We start from the raw sequence: 24231 nt of genomic DNA on the forward strand, positions 1-24231 counted from the left end.
TCAGCATTTTAACCCTCTGAACCCCGTGCTGTTTTCAGTGTCCGATTTTCAGTTGCTCCCGTACCGTTTTTTCAGGAGCTACCAGAATTCAGGAAGGCTAAATGCTGTTTTTTGATCTGGCAGCTGGAAGTTCCATTTTTGCTCTGGGAAGATCTGACTCATTGGCAGCAATGGGGGAAATTCCAAGGCTCCCCTTTCTGTCATTTTTATCAGGACAAAAACAACCACACTTGCAGGACCCATTTACGACTGCAAACCCACCAAGGTTCAGAACATTTGGGTCATCCACTGATTTTTAGCAAATTCGTAAAGTTTCTAGAAACAAAATCTACTTTAAAACCTCTAAAAATGTATCCCCAGGAATTTCTCCACAGCAACAGCAAAGGAGCAGCAGCAGGGCATCATTCCTGCCAGCTGTCATAAAGAGCCACACATCACATAATTTATAGGAAATGTTCAAAGTTTTATTATTATATATTTCTAGTTATTACTTTATATATTTTGGGGGGATAGGTTCAGGTTTCTTAGGAAAATTTTTATTATTATATATTTCTAGTTATTACTTTATATATTTTGGGGGGATAGGCTTGGGTTTCTTATGTGAGAGAAGGCACACACACACACAGAAGCCACAAGAAAGAGAGAGAGCCAAAGAGGTGAACCAACAACTTAGAGAGGCTTTTAAAATGATTTTTAATTTTTTAAAAGAATCGTTTGGTGGGGAGGAAAGCTGTTGGACATGTGTGCACACATTAATGCCAAGTGAACTGAGTCAAGAGTACACACGCCAGAAAATAGGACAGCAGAGGGGAATAAAGTCAAAGAGGTAATGAGAAGAGCTTTTTTGTTAAAAAAAATTTGCAAGGGAGAGAAGGTGCAAGGCAGAGTACAGAAGCCAGGAGATAGATATGGCTGGGGAGGGTTTGAATTCTCCCTGTGGGGACTCAAGGGAATCGGGATATCCCCTCCCTTCCCTAATCCACCCCAATATTTAAACAAACACCCCAAAATGTCCTTTCACACACACACCAAACGCATGTCCATTCTCACTTCTCTAGCAAAATAGTAAAAAAAAGAAAAAAGAAGAAGAACTGAAAGATATTAAACTAAATTTAATTAAATTGCCAAAGGAAAAGACTGGAATTGAGTCCAAAAGCAATTGATCCTAAGCAGCAACGGTACTGAGATAGAATACAGAACTAACTAGCACACAATCTCTCTTTCTCAGAAGTCAGGACGCCACAGGAAAATGGAGGAGCTTGCCTTAGGATATATAGACCAGTTTGGCAAAAGACACGTGATCTGCCTTCTTGCTCTGATTGGCTCAGGTAAGGCTAAAAGCCACACGTATGTGGTTGCTGCCACAGTGCAGCTGAAAGAAACCAAAAGCAGTTGCTTTCGGCCACCACGTGATCCATTTCAGCAGAGTAAATTCTAGCCCCACCTCCCACCCCATTTCTGGACATTTGATTGCCGAATCAACCAAATTTCCCAGATTCTATTTTGAAAAATGGCACCATGCACAGCCCTAATGGGTATTCTAGAAGACCCCAAAGTTCATAAGGGGAAAAGATTTGAAGAGGAACAGGAGGAGTTAATTCCCTACCAAGCCATCGGAACATTTTGTTCCGCCGGAGTTACATTTTATTGTGTGATTCACACAAAACTAGACCTACAAGTTATTTATTTTACCTGAAGAGTTGTAACAATGTTTCTGAATTTCGGCTGCCTGCAATGTGTAGAGTGTTTTTACATGATGAAAATAGTAGCAATTTCAAGCCACATAAATTTTGTTCATTACAGTTTTCTTCCTTCTTCCCTTTCTCCCTTCTCGGTTTGGTTTAAAAAAAAAGAGAGAGAGAAGCTGCTACTCGATATCTTAACATGATCATGTCTTTTGTGATGTGAATTATTTGGTATTGTGAAATATGTATTTGTTTTAAAGCAGCAGTGGGCAACTGGGGAGTAGAGGCCATCCCTTAAGATTGCCCAATGGTCTATTCTGGCAAGTCTAGATATACCCAAAGTGATGCAACATTTCTTCCAGACACTATTAAGGCTGTACATGGGCTGCTGAAAGTTTTGATGACAGGTTTTTGTTTTGAGCTTGAATATCCTTTGTGGTGAGATACTGGTTATAGTGGTTGAGTATCCTTTGTTGAAAATGCTTGGGATTAGAAGTATTTAGGATTTTGTTTTTGTGTATGTGCCCCCCCCCCCCCAGATTTTGTAATACAGTAGAGTCTCACTTATCCAACACTTGCTTATCCAACGTTCTGGATTATCCAACACATTTTTGTAGTCAATGTTTTCAATACATCGTGATATTTTGGTATTTTGATATTTTGGTGCTAAATTCGTAAATACAGTAATTACTACATAGCATTACTGCATATTGAACTACTTTTTTCTGTCAAATTTGTTGTATAACATGATGTTTTGGTGCTTAATTTGTAAAATCATAACCTAATTTGATGTTTAATAGGCTTTTCCTTAATCCCTCCTTATTATCCAAATTATTCGCTTATCCAACATTCTGACAGCCCGTTTATGTTGGATAAGTGAGACTCTACTGTACCTGCATTTACTCAGATAGGATGAACTTTCCTTATTCCAAAATACACCAAAATCCAAAAATGTCCACGTAAGTGGATGAGATAGTGATGCTTTTACTTTTTGATGGTTCAGTGAACCCAAACTTTTTTTCATACACAAAATGGTAAAAAAAAATTGTGTGCAAAATTACTTACAGGATATGTAGTTAAAGTATATAGGAAACAGAAATGATTTTGTTTTCGTTTAATCTTGGGTCCCATCTCTAAGATTTCATTATGCAAATGCAGGTATTCCAATAAATCATCCAGATGCAGCAGAAAGCAGAGGCTTTACTATCTCGAACAATTTTGGAGTATTTTGGGTTTCAGAATTTCAAGATATTCCATCTGTATTATTTTTCTACTTATTTTTATTTATTCTAAGGTTTATTATTGAATGGGCTTGGGATTTTTTTGGTCTTGCGAGCCTCCTTGGGAGTATTTTGTATCTGAAAACGGTATCCCAAAGATAGTTAAATTAAAATATATAAACAGTGGCCAAGGCATTCTTTTTTAGATACCCAAGGGCTGTGGCATTAGAGCTTGTAGCCTAATGAACGCCCAAGTGCATTGCTCTATGTTGTCATTCAAATTCAAGAGGTCCCCTCCCCACTGCGTCCAAGAGGAGAGGTTCTGTGTTTTGCCCTTTCATAGCAGGCTGCCAACTAAATGTGGAATTGGTTTCATTACCTGGTCTGATTACTGGAGAGGGTGACTCAGGCTGAGGAGATATTCTCTGCTTGCTTCCTGTAATTTTCCTTCCATGCAGATAGCTAGGTTGTTAAATGGCTATTTTTAGTAGGCACTGGAGTACGGTGACCCTTTGTGGCTCCTTCTTGAATAAAGGAAGAGTACGGCTGGTGGGGGCACAGTGGGTCTCACCGCAGAGGAGAAAGGACTATAATCGCTTTTAGATGAAGAAAGTGCTTGCAAATTATTTGTCTCCTGCAGGCAGATGAGATTTAATAGAGGGGGAGAAAGGAGTCTGAAATCGACAAACACGCAAAGCATGCATAGAATTAGTTTGCATTACTTAAAATAAGGTGTCGCATTGGGGAGTATGTTTACAGTTTTCCCCCTAAATGTATAAATATGACAATTAACTCAATAGTGATATCTCTGCGTATGTTCTGGTAAAATCAAGATGATACATCATGCTGCATTTGAAAGACTTCACACACCAGCACATGCACACATTTCTTTTAATTTAACACTTTCTTTCCTGTTCTAAATAAAAGACTGGTGAGGGTATGTTATATTCAATATCACCAATGTTTTGAATGCTGAAGAGAAAACTGAGTGGGTTCATTGTGCGCTTCCTATTCATTGCTCTTTTTCTGTTGGGTGATACTTTGAGGGAAAAAGCACTCCCTTTCTTGGGTGATGCCATTAGATAATCTGAACAATAAACGAAAGCCTGTGTTATACAATAATAAATCTCAAGGCTTGCTGATGCGGTTGCCATGCCTGGCATGTAGAATTTTTTAAAAAAGATTCCCCTTGCCACTTGTTCTTTTCTCCAACTGGAAAGCAATACTCCTGGATGTTTACAGGCCTGGCAGTTTATATTAAAATAGGTCTCTTTCTGTCTTCTCCCCCTGCCTGCAAAGGTCCCAGAATATTTCTTAAACATCCAGTAGGGACTTTCAGATTTATGTTTCTTTGAAAATGGTATTGATAAATCAAGGGTCATTCCACAGAGAGAGGAAAACACTGGCATTGCTTCAAGGGGGACCTGCATCTGCCCACTGCCATCACTTTCATAAGGACAGAAATGATGCCATACAGGTTACTTTCAGGATTGCCTTCTCCAGTACAATCTGCCCCACACACTTAAGATTGTCTGGGGAGGGGGCAGGTACTCCAGCCTGCCAGAACCCAAGTGCCGACTGTCACCCAGAGGACCTTTCATTTGCTGCCCCAAGACCGTGGAATGACCTGCTGGAAGAAGTTCAACAGCTAGATTAGCTGTCAGAATTGAAGACACAGTAGAAGAGCCATCTCTTCTGACAAGCCTATTCAGTGAGTTTTAACTTGTTAATTTTAATTTTAACTGTGGATTTTAACTTGCATTTTAACTTTGTGTATCATGTTATATGTCTTTTAATAGTGTTTTAACTCTTGTTTTAATGATGTTATATTCCACCTTGAACCTATGGAGCCTCTGGTGGCCTAGGGGATAAAAGCCTTGTGACTTGAAGGTTGGGTTGCTGACCTGAAGGCTGCCAGGTTTGAATCCCACCTGGGGAGAGTGCAGATGAGCTCCCTCTATCAGCTCCAGCTCCATGCGGGGACATGAGAGAAGCCTCCCACAAGGATGGTAAAAACATCAAAACATCCAGGCGTCCCCTGGGCAACGTCCTTGCAGACGGCCAATTTTCTCACACCAGAAGCAACTCAGGTTGCTCCTGACACACACAAAAAAAACTTGAGCCACAGGGAGAGGTGGATAATAAATTTGTTGTTGTTGTTGTTGTTGTTGTTGTTGTTGTTGTTGTTATTGTTGTTTTATTGTAGAAAGAGTAAAGGATGTCAGTGCTTCTTTTAGATCCTCCCAGGAAGGACTAAGCTCTTCCTTTTGTCACTTTTTTGTATAAGTGTTAAGGTGCACTACTTATATTGACCCATTAAGTCAACTCAGGTTTTGGGGGTCAATTTCATGTCTAATATTTCTAGACTTATATATGGATATATATAGTAAACTGCAGACAAAGGGGGAAGGTGAGAGGAGGAGAGAGAAACTGGAACATTGTAAAGTAGGACAGACTACTTATTGGGATGCTTCCTATTAAAATGAGACAGTTGGAGGGTATGTCAGGGACTTCCTTCTCAGAAAATGGGCAAAAAGATGCAACATTAAATTCCCTTTCTTTTTGTTATTGTTGTGAGTTGTGGCATCCTGAGGGCTCCATCACTGAGTTTTCTTGGCTAGATTTGTTCAGATGGTTATTATTATTATTATTATTATTATTATTATTATTATTATTAATTCCCCACCTTTCTCCCTGTGAGAACTCAAAGCGCCTAATACTCCACACTAGGCAAATTTAAAAAGTGCAATACAAAAGTTAAAAAGCAATTAAAAAGCAATTAAATAGTAGCAGTGTGGTAAAAACAAAATACAGTAGATATACTAAAATGGCATTTAAAAATCATATTCCCACCAATCCCACCCCTGAACTAAAAACCACAGCACAATGATCTTACAAACCTCCATCTTTAAAAGTCTGCCTAAATGAAAAGGTTTTTGCCTACCGCTGGAAGGACAGCAGGGAGGGGGCCATTCTGGTATCCCTGGGAAGGGAGTTCCAGGGTTGAGGGGCAGCCACCGAGAAGGCCTTCCCTCTCGTTCCCACCAACTAAGTTTGAGATGGAGATGGGACCGAGAGAAGGGCCTCTCCTGAAGATCTCAGGGTTTGGGAAGGTTCGTATTACCATCCATCCATCCTCTTTTTAAAGACCTCCAAAGTCCAGCATTCCTTGAGAAACTATCAAACAGCCACTACAATAAAGAAGTTCTTCCTAATGTTCAGTTAGAATATCTTTTTTTGCAATTTGAATCCACTGATTTGTGTTTGTGTCTGTAGTAGTAAAAAGGAAGCTAGTCCCATCTTCTACATCAGTGTGATCCAACCCGTGGCCCGCGGGTTGTATATGGTCCACCAATTCATTTTTGTTGGCCCTTGCCCTTCTTACTGGAAAAATATTTTAATTTAACATTTGGAAAAAAATCATTTACCCTTCTTACTGCTTTAAGTTTTTAAGAAACATTTTCTTTCTGGAATATCTCTGGCCCTCACTAAAGTTTGATTGGCACTCGGGTAACTAAAGGTTGGACCACACTGTTGTACATTACATCCCTTCAGCTTTTTAAATACTGCATAGGCATCATGATACCTCTCAGTTTCTTCTCCAAGCCAGGTATAACCAGCTCTCCAAGTCATTTCTTATAATTATTGATTTCCAGATCTTTATCTTAGTCACCCATCCCAGCTTGTCAATATCCTTCTTGAATTGTGGTGCTCAGAACTGGACACAATATTCCAGGTGATTATATTCCAAAGCAGAATAGAGTGATATTACTATTTTCCATAGGACACTATGCTGCTGGTGATGCAGCCTTGCAAACTGTAGCACATTTCTGCTCCACCAGCTGTAGCTTGGAGCCGAGCCCACCAAAACTGTAAAATGTTTACCTTCATCTGCTACCTGGAGAGGACAAGTGAAAACTGAAGACTTAGGGCCAGGCAATGAGATTTGACAACCCTACAATACATTTCACTGGTGAGGCCAATATCTGTCTTATCTTGCCTGCCATTTTTCTTGTTCTGCAAGTTAATATTAATCCAAGTACACTGAGTGCCAAAAGAAGCACTCCAGTTCAGGTGACTGTTTATTGCTGGAATCGCTTGAGCTGCTGCACAGATCGTTTGGATAAATGAAGTAATTTATACTGAAAATCTTCCCTCCCATTAAGCCAATGAAATGCAGCAGAACAGCTTACTGCCGTTCCCCCTCTTGAGCCTGCTTAAGGGGGTGGCCTCTCTAAAGGTAACTGAAGTCGCTGGGTGACTGCCTGAAACTTTTGACAGAGGTCTTTGCAAAACCATTTTAGCAGCTTATGGGTGGCTTAAGAGCTTAATTCATCACTGTAGGCTGTCTCAGCACTTTGTGAGGAGGGGGCCAATTTTTCTTTTGCTGACCATTGTTGCTTTTCTCCCCACTTACAGTGAGCAATATGTAGTTGTTGCAGCCAGAGTCAGCTTTTATATTAAGTGAAGGAAAACAGCCAAATTCCCAGGTGTCTCAAATGCGATGGGGAGGCTTTGAAAAAAGTACCACCAGGCAGACTAGTTTAAGAGAAATGAAGGACTGGGAGGGAGGGAGTGAATGTTAACATTTTTCACGGTCATTTTATCATTATAGCATTATGCCATCATTGTACATGGACAAAGCAACAAGCAAATTACATTTGTATAGATATGCAAAACTTTGGGTAACAGGAAACTATTGAAATGAAAATGTCTGGCCTAGGAATACCATTGGGTCATGCATCAAGTCACCTAGACAATGTCTAGAGATGACATATTTTGAAAGATGTAGGTAAATGAAACTGTAGATACAGATCTCACAGGTATAGGGGCTATATAGCAGAAAGGTAAAAGTGACAGCAAATAAATTGTGCCAATGCTGTTAAGGTAAAGGTTTTCCCCTGACGTTAAGTCCAGTCATGTCTGACTCTGGGGGTTGGTGCTCATCTCCATTTCTAAGCCAAAGAGCCGGCGTTGTCCGTAGACACCTCCAAGGTCATGTGGCCAGCATGACTGCATGGAGCGCCATTGCCTTCCTGTTGGAGCAGTACCTATTGATCTACTCACATTGGCATGTTTTCAAACTGCTAGGTTGGCAGAAGCTGGAGCTAACAGCAGCCGCTCACACTGTTCCCGGGGTATGAACCTGGGACCTTTCGGTCTGCAAGTTCAGCAGCTCAGTGCTTTAACACACTTCGCCACCGGGGCCCCATAAAGAGGCATTAACTACCCCCAAAATTACTATGGAATGCTCACTTCTTGGTGGTATGACCAGAAGCAGTCTTGGCACTGTTGACATTGTCCCTGATATGTTTAGAAAAAGCATGCATGTACATTCCTACTGAGTGTGAATTGGTGGGCAGAGGAGAGGAGATAGGTCACACTGGTCTCCTACTGCCAAACCCACAATCATGACAGAGATATTGTGGATTAGTATTAATGTATCTCTCACACATAGTTAAAAGTAGAGTTAAAATTGCTGGAAGAAACACTAACAACCTTAGATACGCAGATGATACCATTTTGATGGCTGAAAGTGAGGAGGAGCTGAGGAGTCTTATCACCAAGGTGAAAGAAGAAAGTGCAAAATCTGGGGTGCAGTTAAACATTATAAAAAACCCAAGATTATGGCAACCAGACTGATTGATAACTAGCAAATAGAGGGAGAAAACGTGGAGGCAGTGACAGACTTGGTATTTCTAGGCGCAAGATTACTGCAGACACAGACTGCAGCCAGGAAGTCAGAAGACGTTTTCTTCTTGGGAGGAGAGCAATGACCAATCTTGATAAAATAGTGAAGAGTAGAGACATCACACTGGCAACAAAGGTCCGCATAGTTAAAGCAATGGTATTCCCCGTAATAACCTATGGATGTGAGAGCTGGACTATAAGGAAGGCTGTGCGAAGGAAGATAGATACTTTTGAACTTTGGTGCTGGAGGAAAATCCTGAGAGTGCCTTGGACCGCAAGAAGATCCAACCAGTCCATCATTCAGGAAATAATGCCCGGCTGCTTACTGGAGGGAAGGATATTAGAGGCTAAGATGAAGTATTTTGGCCATATAATGAGAAGATAGGAAAGCTTGGAGAAGATAATAATGCTGGGGAAAATGGAAGGAAAAAAGAAGAAGGGCCGACCAAGGGCAAGATGGATGGATGGTATCCTTGAAGTGACTGGCTTGACCTTGAAGGAACTGGGGGTGGTAGCGGCTGACAGGGAGTTCTGGTGTGGACTGGTCCATGTGGTCACAAAGAGTCAGAAGCGATTGAACGAATAAACAACAAAACTCACACACAAAAACACACACACTTTGGGGGTTAAAGTCTAGAACCCTAGTATAGCCCTCCTTGGATGCATCTACACTGCAGAATGAATGCAGTTTGACACCACTTTTAATTACCATGGCTCAGTACTGTGCAATCCTGGGAGTTGTAGTTTGGTGAGGAACCAGCATTCTTTGGCAGAAAAGGCTGAAGGCCTTGTAAACTACTGCCCCCATGAATCCATAGCACTGAACCACAGCAGTGAAAGTGGTGTCAGATTGCATTAATTCCAGTGCAGATTCACCTAAGGACTTTGGAATCACCCAAAGCATGTATGCTGTTTGATAACACTGAGAATACAATTATTCAGTGTATGGAATCCTAGGATTTATAGTTTGTAGAACTGCAACTCCCAGGATTACATAGCATTGTGCCAGGGCAATTAAAGTGGTGTCAAGCTGCATTCATTCTATAGCACAGATTCACCCAAGAAAACTGAGGCAGGATAAATGGAAGAGGCTCCTTGTGGGAAGGGTTACCTATTTCTCTGGTTTTCCTTTCAGTAGCTGGAAGGTTGAGTGTCCCAACACTTTGGCTTTTAAAGAAGCAGTTCTAAGAAGGTAGCAACTGTAATGCACATCTTTTCTGACCAAATTTCAAGGAGTGCACTTTTGCAGCTGCTCATTACATTGGCCAGCAAATACGTTTTTTGGTTTCGGGGTTTTGAAAATTGAGGTGTGTATTACATTCGATGGCACACTAGATTCAAATAAATATGGTATTTATGTGATTGTGCAGTTTTTAGGAATGAATCTCAAAGACTGATTATTATAAATAATTTTTGTGACTGTTAATTATTGTTGTTATTTTTTAAAAGTCCTACAAAAATAGATTGCACAAATAACATCCCTGAGTCATGGAGAATGTGTTGGGGAGAATATTCTTTTCACTCCCTTGTTAATGCAAAGGAGGTGTTCAAGAAGAGTGAAAGGCAGGCAAGTGACTGTCATATTGCTCCTGCAGTTCTGTCAAATCAAAGCAAAGTGTGATCAGTGCAATTTTCCATCACCTGGATCAGTCTTCATACTGTGTTGACAGAGAGCTCACTGCTTATGTAATGCATGTAGGTTTGCTGCCTCAGCAGCATCTTACACCCTGAAATTTCAAGGCCTAAACCAAAGTTAGAGGGTAAGCTTCTTGTAATGCGATAGATGGTGGGGCATTTGGACTGGGGAGACAAGGACTAGGAAATCACAGTGTTTGGACAGGAAAGGGTTGAGAAGGAGGCTGGCATTGTGAGAGAGAATGGTTCCAGAATCTGGGTCAAGCCTGGCTACCCAGGTGATATGGCAACTCTGAACTGGTGGACAGGAAGTATTTCTGGCAGCCAGGAACTCTGTGAAATATTTGCAGTGCTTGATACCTTTGACATTAAGCATTGGGTCTCTCATATCCTTTACTTACAACCTCATCAGACAGGATGATTTACCCGTTGTACACCACTTCTTCTCCTCTTTCCCCATGAAGCCCTTCCAACAACACACATCAGCTTCTGGCCAGGCTCCATAGTGAAAGAGGAGAGCAAATGGCTCATGTCACCACCACAAAAATACGGGAGGCTTCCCATGTTGCCTTAGGAACAATGAAGGGAAGCTGGGAGGCGATGCTTCCCCCCATGGGATGGGGGTCCAGGTAACTTTGAATATGTTTTAATGGTTTTTCACTGTGGAATTTTTAATACTGTTTATATTTAATTCTGTTTTAATGTTTGCATATTTGTGTATTTTAAATTCTATACAAATGCTTTTATGTTAAGCTGCTTTGAGTCTCCACTAGGAAAGATGAAGCGGGGTATAAATAAATATGATGATGATGATGATGATGATGATGATGATGATGATGATGATGATTATTATTATTATTATAACCAGCTGATGACCCAAAATGCATACTGTGCAACGAAACCGACGAAACCATTGATCATATCCTCAGCTGCTGTAAGAAAATCGCACAGACAGACTACAAACAGAGGCACAACTATGTGGCCCAAATGATTCATTGGAACTTATGCCTCAAGTACCACCTCCCTGCAGTAAAGAACTGGTGGGATCACAAACCTGCAAAAGTATTGGAAAATGAGCACTCAAAGATACTGTGGGACTTCCGAATCCAGACGGACAAAGTTCTGGAACACAACACACCAGACATCATAGTTGTGGAAAAGAAAAAGGTTTGGATCATTGATGTTGCCATCCCAGGTGACAGTCGCATTGATGAAAAACAACAGGAAAAACTCAGCCGCTATCAGGACCTCAAGATTGAACTTCAAAGACTCTGGCAGAAACCAGTGCAGGTGGTCCCGGTGGTGATTGGCACATTGGGTGCCGTGCCAAAAGATCTCAGCTGGCATTTGGAAACAATTGACATTGACAAAATTACGATCTACCAACTGCAAAAGGCCACCACACTGGGATCTGCACGCATCATCCAAAAATACATCACAGAGTCCTAGACACTTGGGAAGTGTTCGACTTGTGATTTTGTGAAACGAAATCCAGCATATCTATCTTGTTTGCTGTGTCATATTAAAATAATAATAATAATGTGGGTGATGTGGGGCATGGAGCGGTGGGTTCGCCACATCCTCTGCCGGGACCCCCATGGATTCGCCACAATGCGTGACAAATCCTTACTCTAATACGATAAGGTCCTTACAGAATACATGAAACATGGGAAGTTCTTCTAGACTCTGAATCCCTGCTGGGTATTGTGGAAAGCACACTGCAAGTCCTTAAGGAGGTTCTATACTGTTGCTACCAGGACTTGTCCATCAAGAAGCCTGATGAATTACAGTTGGCTCTCTACATTTGTGGGTTTAACGTTTTTAGATTTTATTATTTGCAGGTATGATTTATACGGTTTCTCTAGAAATCTCTAGGTCCTCCAGAAACAATGGTCAACTGCCAGCAGAAGAACCTAGATATTCATAGAGAGGTGTTTTCTCATGCAAAAATTGTGTCCTTTTATTTGCATTTCCCCCACTTTTGTGGAGGGTCCCAACTCTGATGAAAACGGAGGGCTTATTGTATAATGTTGGTGTTCCATTCCTTTCTTTGCTTTGCTCCAAATGACACAATGTATGGAGAGCAGGCACTCACCATCTCAGTCCACCCCCTGACCTTTTGGTGGAATGGACGTAAAATCCTTTCCTTTTGAGTTCTGGGCATGGATGGTTTATAAATGACCTCCAATATATAAAGCAAACTTCATCTGCCTCTCGAGCTGCTCACTCTGAAATTTATCTTCTTGCCTAGCAGCTTCAGAAAGACAGGCATTCCCTGATGCTTCATCTACTCTGGACCTGAGACCGGGCAACCAAAGATGTGTTGAATCTCTTGTACAAATTATCTCATTTGCACATGGTCACTTATCTCATATGCCCTATACCTACAGCAGTCTGCTAAAATCTAGAGATCCTTTAAGAAGGGCTTTCTCTGAGTCCTATCTCAATCACACTCCAATCTGATGATGGCGCAGGACAGAGCCTTCTTGGTGCTTCCTCCTAAGCTGTGGAATTCCTTTCTACGAGAGGCAAGGCTGACCCAGTGTCTGATCTCTTTCTACTGGCAGGCAAAGAGTTTTATATTCAAACAGTCATTTGATGAGTTTCAGGAATTTGATAGTTTGTATGAAGTCATTTTTATGGGGAAGAGTGTGAGATATATATATATATATATATATATATATATATATATATATTCTGGAATATGGCTTTGGATTGCATGGTTTTAACTAACTTGTCTTATGATTGATTTTTTGTGTGCCAGGAGTGACTTGAGAAACTGCAAGTCACTTCTGGTGTGAGAGAATTGGCTGCCTGCAAGGACGTTGCCCAGGGGATGCCTGGATGTTTGATGTTTTATCATCCTTGTGGGAGGCTTCTCTCATGTCCCTGCATGGAGCTGGAGCTGACAGAGGGAGCTCATCTGCACTCTCCCCAGGTTGGATTCGAACTGACAACCTTCAGGTCAGCAAGCCAATCTTCAAGTCAACAGTCTGCCAGCACAAGGGTTTAACCCAGCGCCACCGAGGGCTCTTAATAATTGATATGTTTTAATTATTGGTTTTAATTTATATGATGGTTTTACTTATGTATGTATATGTGGCATTGAATTGTGCCTTTTTTTGTGAGCTGCCCTGACTCCCCTTTGATGTGAGAAGGGTGTGATATAAATGCAGTGAATAAATTATATATATATATATATATATATATATATATATATATATATATAAACACTTGATTATTGGATTTTTTTATAATAACAATTTAATAATACATTTCATTGTGCTTTAACTCTTTGTTATATATTTTAGCCTTTTTCCTTCTTATAGGCTTTTTGTACATTTCCTTGAGTTCCATGCCGAGCAAAAGACAGGATATTAAATGCATTTCATACCGATACTTTCCACATACCCTTTGATTGCATTGCCAACTCCTCTGCTGAACTCCTTCCGACATACAATAAACAGATTTTTTTGCATTGTGAGGTGATGCCATTTTCCCTTAAGCTCCTGTGTTATCAGACTGTTTCTAAGAACTGCAATTAGGTGTGAAGGGCTGGTGTTGCCAGGTTTTTGAAGCAGCAATAAGGGACAGTTGAAATTCGTGACATGCAGGGTTGACAATCAGGAAACAGCTATTACCAAGTTTGCATCTACCTAAATACCAAATGAAAGTATTGATTTCAGTTAACCTAGTAGCCAAGCCATGTATTTCTCTGCAAAATTAGCATATGGCCCACAGTCCCAAATTAGTCTTGATAAAATGCTCACATTCCCAGACACATGCTTTTTTGTGGCATCTTGTACAGTATATATGAAATCAAAAAAAGAAAATTGGGGACATGACTTAAAATGAGGGATATTTGCCCGGCCCTGTAAGATAGAAGATTTCCACCCCTCAAATAAGGAGCATCTCTTATAATAAGGGATACCTTATTCTAGCTACTGCCTGTAAGCAAGGTTGCAAGGTATCCCTTATTATAAGAGATGCTTTGCAACCTTGCTTACAGGCAATAGCTAGAATTACTTCAAAACACTACATAAATACGTATTTTTCTTTTTGTTAAATTCATCCAAAGGAGAAACAAACAAAAAGGTTGACCTGCTTGTTTTTCTCCAGATCTCCATGTTCTGTACTTTCTTTTAATACCTCATTTGTTGTTGTTTTTTTCTGTGAACCTAGATACTCTGAAAGGTAAATGTGTCCAAAGACATTGATTCCACACATAGTAGAGTTTTTCACTTTTTCTCAACAATTGTTCATGAAGTATAAATAAATCATAAATGTATGAATGATTGGTAACCTTAGCCCAGGTTGAAACACCTATGATTCAGGATCTCAAGGAAGGATACATATTTATTTTCACTGGCCATAACCTACAGGGGATCTGGGAGACATATGTTAGTTATTGTTCTGATAGAAGTCTAGTGCTTCTGTAAGGTTACCTTAACATGATTTTACACTGTATTTTTGTAACCAACAGTCTTAGCTAATCTGCTCTAAACATGATTATTCCAGCACTATGATGTTTTTAAGAGCCCTTCTGTTTTCATATCTTTTTATCCATCTCCTTCTGTTCTAAGAATTGAGAAGAAAGAATAGATTAGGGAAACAATTTTAGCTCCATTCTGACTTCACATTCCATGGATCTGGAAAATGTAGTTTCATCAAGGACTGCATATATTTCAAGTAGCTCTAGAAAATCCACATTGCTATGTGCAGTTGCATTAGATATCAGAGTGAGTGGAGAGAGACCTTCTGCTAAAACTGTGTCTCTCGGGAAATGTTAGGGACTGGCAAACTTTTTTCTACTGTACCTGTAACTAGTACAATATTTACATTCAATAACTACAACTACAATGGCCCCCGGTGGCACAGCGCGGTAAACCACTGAGCTGCTGAACTTGCTGACCGAAAGGTTGGCGGTTTGAATCCAGAGAGCAGGATGACCCCTATCGTAAGCTCCAGCTTTTGCTAACCTAGCAGTTTGAAAGCATGCAAATGTGAGTAGATCAATAGGTACTGCTTGGACAGGAAGATAACGGTGCTCCATGCAGTCATGCTGGCTACATGACCTTGGAGGCGTCTACAGACAATGCCAGCTCTTCAGCTTAGAAATGGAGATGAAACTATCCCCCAAAGTTGAACATGACTAGACTTAATTTCAAGGGGAAATCTTTACTTTAACTATAACTATGTCTTTTTTTTCTCCTGGAAACTTTCTGCAGATTGACAGCCAATGTCTTGCAGATTAAGGCCCCATGTACACTGCCATATAATCCAGTTTGTGAATCCAGATTATCCACTTTGAACTGGATCATATGGAAATGTAGATTCATTTAATCCAGTTCAAAGCAGACAATCTAGATTCAGAAACTGGGTTGTATGGCAGTGTAGATCCAGCCTGAGACTGTTCTGGGACCTCCACTTTGAGTAGCACTAGATATAGGAAGCATATAACTGGCTTGCTGAAACAGCTTTGCTGGCTACCAGCCTACTTTTGGGCAGAATTCAAAATATTTTTTATGGCCTACATAGCTTAGGTCTAACCTAGCTGGAAGACACATATCCTTCTATAAAAGCCTAGCCTAATTTTAAGATTACTAAAAGTCAACTTGGATTTCTCAAAATCAAGTCATGCCAGACTAATCTTATCTCTTTTTTCAATAGAGTTACAAACTTGGTAAATGCAGGGAATGCTGTGGATGTAGCATATCTTGATTTCAGTGAAGCCTTTGACAAGGTCTCCCATGACCTTTCACAAACCAACTAGTCAAATGTGGGCTAGGCAATGCTACTATTCAGTGGATCTGTAATTGCTTAAGCAGCCAACCCCAAATGTCCCCACCAGTGGTTCCACTTCATTCTGGACTAGTGGAGTGCCACAGAGTTCAGTCCTGGGTCCAGTTGTGTTCAACATCTTTATTAATGACTTAGATGAAGGTTTAGAGAACATGAATATTAAGTGTGCAGATGACAATTGCAAAGGACAGGATTGGTATTCAAAATGACCTTAACAGAGTAGAGAGCTGGGCCAAAACTAACAAAATGAATTTCAACAAGGACAAATGTAAGATACTACACTTTGTCCAAAAAACAAACAAACCCACAACAAAATGCAAAGATACAAAATAGATGACGCCTGACTTGACAACAGTCCATGTGGAAAAGATAAATAATAATAATAATAAAACTTTATTTATACCCCGCCACCATCTCCCCAACGGGGACTCGGGGCGGCTTACATGGGGCCATGCCCAAGACAATACAATAAACCATAACATAATACAATTAAATAATACATTACATAAAATAAACAGTACAACATAAGATCAAAACAGCAATATAACACGAGCGGGCCGCATGAATACTACATTTAAAAACTAGATTAAAAATTAAAACTCTGGGTGAGAAAGGGATCAGAATAAAACCTCGAGGGACGGGACATCAGATAGTGAACCAGTCTAGAGGATAAATATCGGGGGGGAGTAGCATAGAACATTTACTCTCCGAAAGCACACCGGAAGAGCCATGTTTTTAAATCTTTCCTGAAGGCTAAAAGGGTGGGGGCTTGCCTGATTTCAATGGGCAGCGAGTTCCACAAGCGAGGGGCCACCGCAGAGAAGGCCCTCTCCCTTGTTCCTACAAGGCGAGCCTGAGATATAGGTAGTTGCGACAGGAGGGCCTCCCCCGATGATCGGAGAGGTCGGGCAGGTTTATGATAGGAGATACGGTCACGAAGGTAGGCGGGTCCCAAACCGTTTAGGGCTTTATAAATGATGGTCTGCACCTTGAATTGGGACCGGAAGATGAACAGTACCCTGCCCTTTTCACTCCGAAGGGGACTCAGAGCGGCCTTACAACGGCAACAATTTGATGCCACATCAACAACAAATATAAAATACACATATGCATTAAAACATATATTTAAGAGCCATATACAAATTAAAACACGTTATTAGAATCACGCAATCCGATATCATAGTAAAAAAACGGTCATTCCAGTTAATATTGCAGATTTTCCATCTTCAGTTATTTCACTGTGCTATTGGCCGAAGGCTTGGTCCCAGAGCCATGTTTTTGCTTGCTTTCTGAAGGTCAGGAGAGAGGGTGCTGACCTGATTTCACTGGGGAGGGAGTTCCATGGCCAAGGGGACACCACTGAGAAGGCCCTGCCTGTCGTCCCCACCAACCGCACTTGCAAAGGAGGTGGGACCAAGAGCAGGGCCTCCCCCAATGATCTTAACCTCTGAGTTAGTTCATTGAGGGAGATGACTTCTCAGTGCTTCATCACCATCACAGATACATTGGGAAGGACTCAGGAGAAAGCCTTCTTGATGGTTGCTCCCAAGCTATGAAACTCTTCTAAGACAGGTTCAGTTGGCCCCCTCTCTGTTCTCTTTTTGTGGGCAGCTAAATATCTAATTTAAACAGGTCTTCAATTTTTAACTGGTTGGAGTAGTGCAATGGTGGATCAATGTACAATAGATTTTCATTAATTTTAACTGTTTTTTAAGTGGATTGTAGTTGAATGCTTTTTTTTAATTGTATTTATATTATTGATCTATTTAAAACATACAATGCAAGACAGTGAGTCTCATATGGGAAAAAAGCAATTAATATCAACCCGTATTGGAATGAAGGAACTTTGCCTCAAGTCTGTCATACTGGAGGACTTAGAAAATGCCTAGAGAGGATATGTTTTGTCAGTTGTGGATAAATGAAACCATGGATATTGTTTCTGGGGATACTGAGGTAATCACACACACACACACACATACAAGCATACAGCATTGTGCTATACCACTGCTTCTGACACTATTCAGGTAAATGGATGGAAATCTATCTATATATATATAAAAGAGTGATGGAATCACCGTAGCGGACAAAACAACAAAACTAAACACCCCACAACCTCGAAAACTGATAGAACAACCCCTCATCCACGCCTCTAGGTTGATACAACAAAAACTACCACCAGTTCCTCAATACTTCATTTCCCATACCACCATACTTCGCCACAGCAATGCGTGGCCAGGCACAGCTAGTGGTTTATATAGGTTTGATGAAGCAGCACAACAGGATATGAATACATTTATATTTGTCTGGAATAAAAATAATCCTTTCCTGATTTGTGAGAAAAGGTGGAAGCTCCCCACAATCCAAACCAAGGCAATTTTAACACCAAAAACCTTGCCTATCAGTGTGATATACTTGTGTAAGAATATATCAATATTCTCCTTACTCATGTAGAAATGTTGGACAAAACAAAATCAGACTAAAGACAGGGTTCATAGAATCATAGAATCATAGAATAGTAGAGTTGGAAGAGACCACATGGGCCATCTAGTCCAACCCCCTGCTAAGAAGCAGGAAGCAGGTTGTATGAATTAGTCCTGCAATTTCCATGTCAATGATAGATTTTTTGGCTTGAGTAATCTTTGTCTGGAGTAATCAATATATCTAAATCAGAGGTTGTGTTTCAGAGTTTTGCCATTCAAAGTGTAGCTCCAGCATTCTGCAAGCCATATATCTTCCCTGTCAAACATCTAATGTATTGTGGTGTTCATTTAGAACCTGAGTCTAGAGGCCTCTTGGCTGATAGAAGAGAATGGATGGCTTTTTTATTGAGTCCTGCATAGCTGGCAGGCAACAGCAAAAAAGGAAGGGGGAAATGGGCAGTATTTGTATCTAAATGTCTAGTAAATGTTCAGCCAACCACAAGGCATTTGGACTCATTTGAATAACCACTGCGTGTTGAAACCTATTATTTGATTCAGTTGATATTTTGGGCCATTTGTCTCATTCATACCAGAAGGGCTGTGAGCAAAAGAAAATTAAGAAGGATTTAGATTGGTACAGTGTATGCTACCTTGCAGAAAAGTAGTCTGTTCCAAAACACCAGCAGATGATGTCTTTCTACCTGAGAATTTCATGAAACTATCATAGTTATGCCATTACTGCATCTCACTTTTCAATTAGCCAGTGCACATTGCCAGGCTGGAATCCTGCAGGCAATGGTACAGGGGAAAGGGAACCAGGCTTGCTGCTTTCTGAAGCACTTAAGCTAGAATGTGACATTTGTAGGACTACCTGATTGATAAAGGAGTGAGGTTTGTCCAAATCTACGAATTCATCCATCTGCTTAAAAAGCAATATATGGAATGGATGGTGACTGGGTCTTTAACCTACTGTTTCCATCATCCCTCACTGTTGGCTATTCTTGATAGTGCCAAGGGATATAGTCCTGGCTAGCACTGAATCCAGAATTCGAGAAATGTTTGGCTGGCCTTGGTAATCAACCATTACACAGCCCAACCAAAAAAAAACTTGGTGTCTTGGTTTTTGGGCCTGTTCCTGGTGTTATTTGGGGTGCTGAGCCAGAAAATTGCATTGAATAGACTGCATTAGCTCTAGATTCTTTGATATGGTTATCATGCTTTTCTATAAGCAAGCAGATGAAGACTGGTATATGGCATATGTTCTGTATCTCAAAACCTAGAGCTGATAGAGGAAAAGTGGTGCTATTTTTGGAATCAGCAGGCCAAATATATGCAGGAACAGGCCTAACATTTGAGGCACCAAAATGTGTATTGGGCAGTGTTAGGGTTACTATAACCCCTTTCAACACAAGCCCTCTCTCCCCACAACTTTCGGCATACCAGAAACCTAGAGTTCGGACAAATCAATATCTCATTTCTACAGAACTCTGGTGACACCTGAGAATAATCGAGCATTCCCAAGGCCTGGTGTGAGCTGAGAAATTCACAGTACCTGGTACTTGTTGACTGTATGCCACTCTAGTACTAACCAGAACTTACCCTACTCAGTTTCCAAGAAAGAAAGAATCTCGTACCTTCTGCTAGAGCGTGCCAAATGAAAACTACATGGTTACCTATCAGGTTCACTTAAGTAGTGGATTTTCTGCATTGGGAAGAAATTGGAGTTAGCTTTTCATGTCTCTTCTGATTCTGTAATACATTTTGACTGCATCATGCTGGCTTGGCTTTTTCACAGATCTTATCAAATGAAGAAAGATTTTTTTTGCAATGTCCCGATGAATCTGTTTTATAACAGCATCCTTCATCTACTCCAAGTCACGTCTGGATTCTATAATCATTGAATGAATTATAAACATAAGAAATGTTTTACTTCAACAATTTCTCAAAATTTTGAAAAGGAGATTTCAACCAATGTGGGGATAAGATTAGCTACAGTGGATGGAAATTTCCTCTTCTACACTTCTACAAACCGCCCAATCCTGTGTGGTACATGGATACCAAATGTTGCTATGCTTTCAACCTGCCAACTGCTGTAGTTGTACATTACTTAATAGCCACCCACCACATAGATGTTATCAGGCAATTGTATTAATTGGTAGGCTATAATAGCCCCATTCTTGAGGCGTTGCCAATGCTATATTGCACTTTGTCCATTTTAACTGTGAAATTACCTTCCCCATTTCGGCCCATTTCGGCACATGTTGCACGTTGCCTGGGTTCTATGAATTAGTCTCCAGTGTTAATATTGTATGTTTTATGTTGATTTTAACGATTGTTTTTACTGTAATTGATGTTTTTATTGGATAACTGTTTTATTGCTGTGTTTTGATATTTGATTGTTTTATCGGGCAAGGCCCCATGTAAGCCGCCCCGAGTCCCTTCGGGGAGATGGGGCGGGGTATAAAAATAAAGTTATTATTATTATTATTATTATTATTATTATTATTATTATTATTATTATTATTAGGCTATGAAAAGTTTGACCTGATTTCTGCACAACACAATGCTGTTAAATGTTCAAAATGGGTAATTCAATGTATTCTCTAAAATAATTTGACAGGCCTATGGGGACCGCTGGTCATGATCAGCAATGTAAAGCCAGCACTAACAAATATACTCAGCCACAATCCATCTATATTTCTGTAAATAGTGGGTAGAACATTGATGGTTTGTAATTGTTCCTTTCAATCGTTGCGAGGTTTGTTGTATGCATTTATGTGAATGTGAACGTTCTGCACTGGCTTAAACAGCATACAACTGAAAGGCCCATTAAAATTAATTTAAAATCAATGCAAATTACTTGTCAAACTTAAATATTTCTACCTTTTTGTTTTGCCCACCTAGGCACCTAGTAAATAATGCTGCTTTGTGGAATAAGTAAGTCAAATGGATTATTTTGCTACTCCCTTTTAGCTTCTGTTTTTCTGTAAGGTTTCTATTGTGCTCCTGTAAGCACTCTACTTAAAAACCTTATTCCAAATTCTTTGTTAACATACTGCAAATTATTTGAAAGGTTTTTCTTCTACTTGAAAGCATTTGGTGCTCTCAGCATAAACATAGTGGATGTACCTCTCTTATGCTAGTAAAAAAAATTAGATGTAATGCAGGACATTTGTCTGGTTCAAAATGATTCTTTGGATTCGTTTGCCAATTGTCTATTAATTCCTCATTTTTGCGGTGTCCATTGGGTGGTTATTCTTTTCAGATTAAAGTACATACTTTAAGTGAGCTATCCAACATATCAGCATTCTGAATTTTAGCTCACAATTTGGCTCAGCGCCTTTATTTTATTTTTTTAAATCATTTTTATTGAAGAGTTTTTTAATACATAAATAATAAAAAAAAGAAAAAAGGAGAAAAAGGGGGGGGGGAAGAAACAAAGACAGAAACAGAAAAAAAAGTGCAGGAGGGGACAGAGGTATGAGGAGGGTTTGTGAGGTAAGTTTCTTTGTTGGTAGAGATGTCATAAAGTTTCTTCCCACAATTCTTGATTTTTGAGGGGGGAGTAATTTCAGGTTTTTTGTTGTTGTTTTTTTTGAGGGAGGGATGATTGCAGTTTCTAATCTGGGGGTTTTCTCCTTCTTAGCTATTATATTTTTAGTTTTGATCTTCTTCGGGTTTTCTAGCTCTTATTTTCGCTACCTATGCTTGTATCTTTTCTTGTTTTTAGGTAATCTTCCAGATTAGACCAATCTGTTTCTTTTATTGGTTTGCCTTGGTGGTTTCTCATCAAAAATGTTAGCCTATCCATATTCTTTATCTCCCGTATCTTCGTTGTCCATTGATCTGTGGTTGGTATCTGGGATGATCTCCATATTTTGGCAAAAACAATTCTTGCTCCTATAACCAGATAGTTTAGTATCTTTTCCTCGTTTTTATTTAACTTCCTGTTTGTTAGACCAAGGAGATATAGTTCTGGACTCATTTTAAGTTTCATTTTCATTATTTTCTCACATTCTTTATGTATTCCAATCCAGTACCTCTTTGTTTTAGTGCAAGACCACCACATATGGTAAAAATTTCCCTCGTGGTCTTGGCACTTCCAACACTTTGTGTTTATATCTTTATTTATGAGACCTAGTTTTTTCGGAGTAATATACCATCTATATACCATTTTATATTGGTTTTCTTTTAGGTCAGTGGCGTAGGTAAGTTTGATATTCTTCTTCCAAATCTTTTCCCATTCCTCGAAATTTATGGGTCTCCCAATATCTCTGGCCCATTGGGTCATACAACTCTTGACAAGTTCTGGTTCGGTGCTCCATTCCAGTAATTTTTTGTAGATTTTTGTAATTAACTTGTTTTCTGACTCTAGTATTTTTTCCCATTCTGAGTTTTTCGCCATAAAGCCTTCTTTTTTATCTCTATTATATTGTGCCTTTAGTTGTCTAAAATTTAGCCATGTTAAATGCTTAAATGATTTGAGTATTTCTTCCTGTGGTTTTAGGATGTATTCCCTATCGTTTCTTATCAAAATGTCTTTGTAGATTGGGCCATTTGAACTTCTTTGGTGGTTCTTCTGGATTAGTTCTAAAGGCAATAGCCACATTGGTGTTTTTGGGAACATTCTTTTCTTGTATTTCTCCCAAATCTTATTTAATGGGTCTCTTATAGCGTGATTTCTAAAGATTTTCTTTTCATTTTTGTCTGGTGTGTCCCATAGGTATAGATGCCAGCCCGAATTTAGGTTAAAGCCTTCCAGATTTAATGTTTTCTTATCCTTTAGGGATAGCCATTCTTTGACCCATGTTAGGGCACATGCTTCGTAATACAGCTGAAGGTCCGGGAGATTCATTCCTCCTCTCTCTCTGTCATCTGAAAGGTTTTTCATTTTGATCCTTGGTTTTTTCTTTTGCCATAAAAACTTTGAAATATCCTTTTGCCATTCGGAGAACACTTTCTGATTTTGGATTATTGGCAAGCTTTGAAATAGAAAGAGCATCTTTGGGAGAACATATGTTTTGATTGCTGCAATTCTCCCTAGTAGTGAGAGTCCCAGGTTGTTCCAACTGTTTAGCTCTTTCTTAATTTCTTTCCATTTGTTCTCATAGTTGTTTTTAATTAGATTGTTATTGTTGGTTGAAATATGAATGCCTAGGTATTTGATCTTTGACGTTATTTTTACTCCTGTCGTTTCCTCTAGTCTTCTTTTCCTATCTACTGAGATGTTTTTTGACATGGCTTGTGTTTTCTCTAGGTTTATTTTTAGACCGGTCATTTCCCCGTATTCTTCAATTCTTTTTATCCAGTTCCTTGTCTTATTTATTGGGTCCTCGATGATGCATATCATGTCGTCAGCGAACGCCCTGCATTTATATTTATATCCTCGTATTTCTGTGCCCTTTAGGTTTTCGTCATCCCTTATAATGTTGAGAAGTATTTCCAGGACTATAATGAATAGAAGGGGTGAAATAGGGCATCCTTGCCTGGTTCCTTTTTGTATACTAATCTTCTTTGATTCAATTCCGTTTATTAATATTTTTGCTTCCTGCGTACTATATATTGTTTCTATCGCATTTTGTAATTTTTCTCCTATATCCAAGCTCTTTAATACTGCTTTAAGGAAGAACCAATTGACGTTATCAAACGCCTTTTCTATGTCTAGCGATAGAAAAAGTACTTCTTTCTCTTTTGTTTTGTCGTAATATTCGATTAAATTTAGGATAGTTCTGACATTGTCGCTTATTCTTCTGTTCGGGAGGAAGCCTGACTGATCTT

At 39.7% G+C, this 24231-nt stretch overlaps 1 long non-coding RNA gene across 1 annotated transcript; it reads left to right on the forward strand.

Annotated features, from left to right (window-relative positions):
- Nucleotides 1-2344: 2344 nt before the first annotated feature.
- LOC134298305 (uncharacterized) lies at nucleotides 2345-20944 on the forward strand. Its single transcript, XR_010005317.1, has 2 exons — nucleotides 2345-18520; nucleotides 18612-20944. It is a non-coding gene; the product is annotated as an uncharacterized LOC134298305 (long non-coding RNA).
- Nucleotides 20945-24231: the final 3287 nt, after the last annotated feature.

This window comes from Anolis carolinensis, chromosome 4 (genome assembly GCF_035594765.1).
Source record: "Anolis carolinensis isolate JA03-04 chromosome 4, rAnoCar3.1.pri, whole genome shotgun sequence".
Taxonomy (NCBI): Eukaryota; Metazoa; Chordata; class Lepidosauria; order Squamata; family Dactyloidae; genus Anolis; species Anolis carolinensis.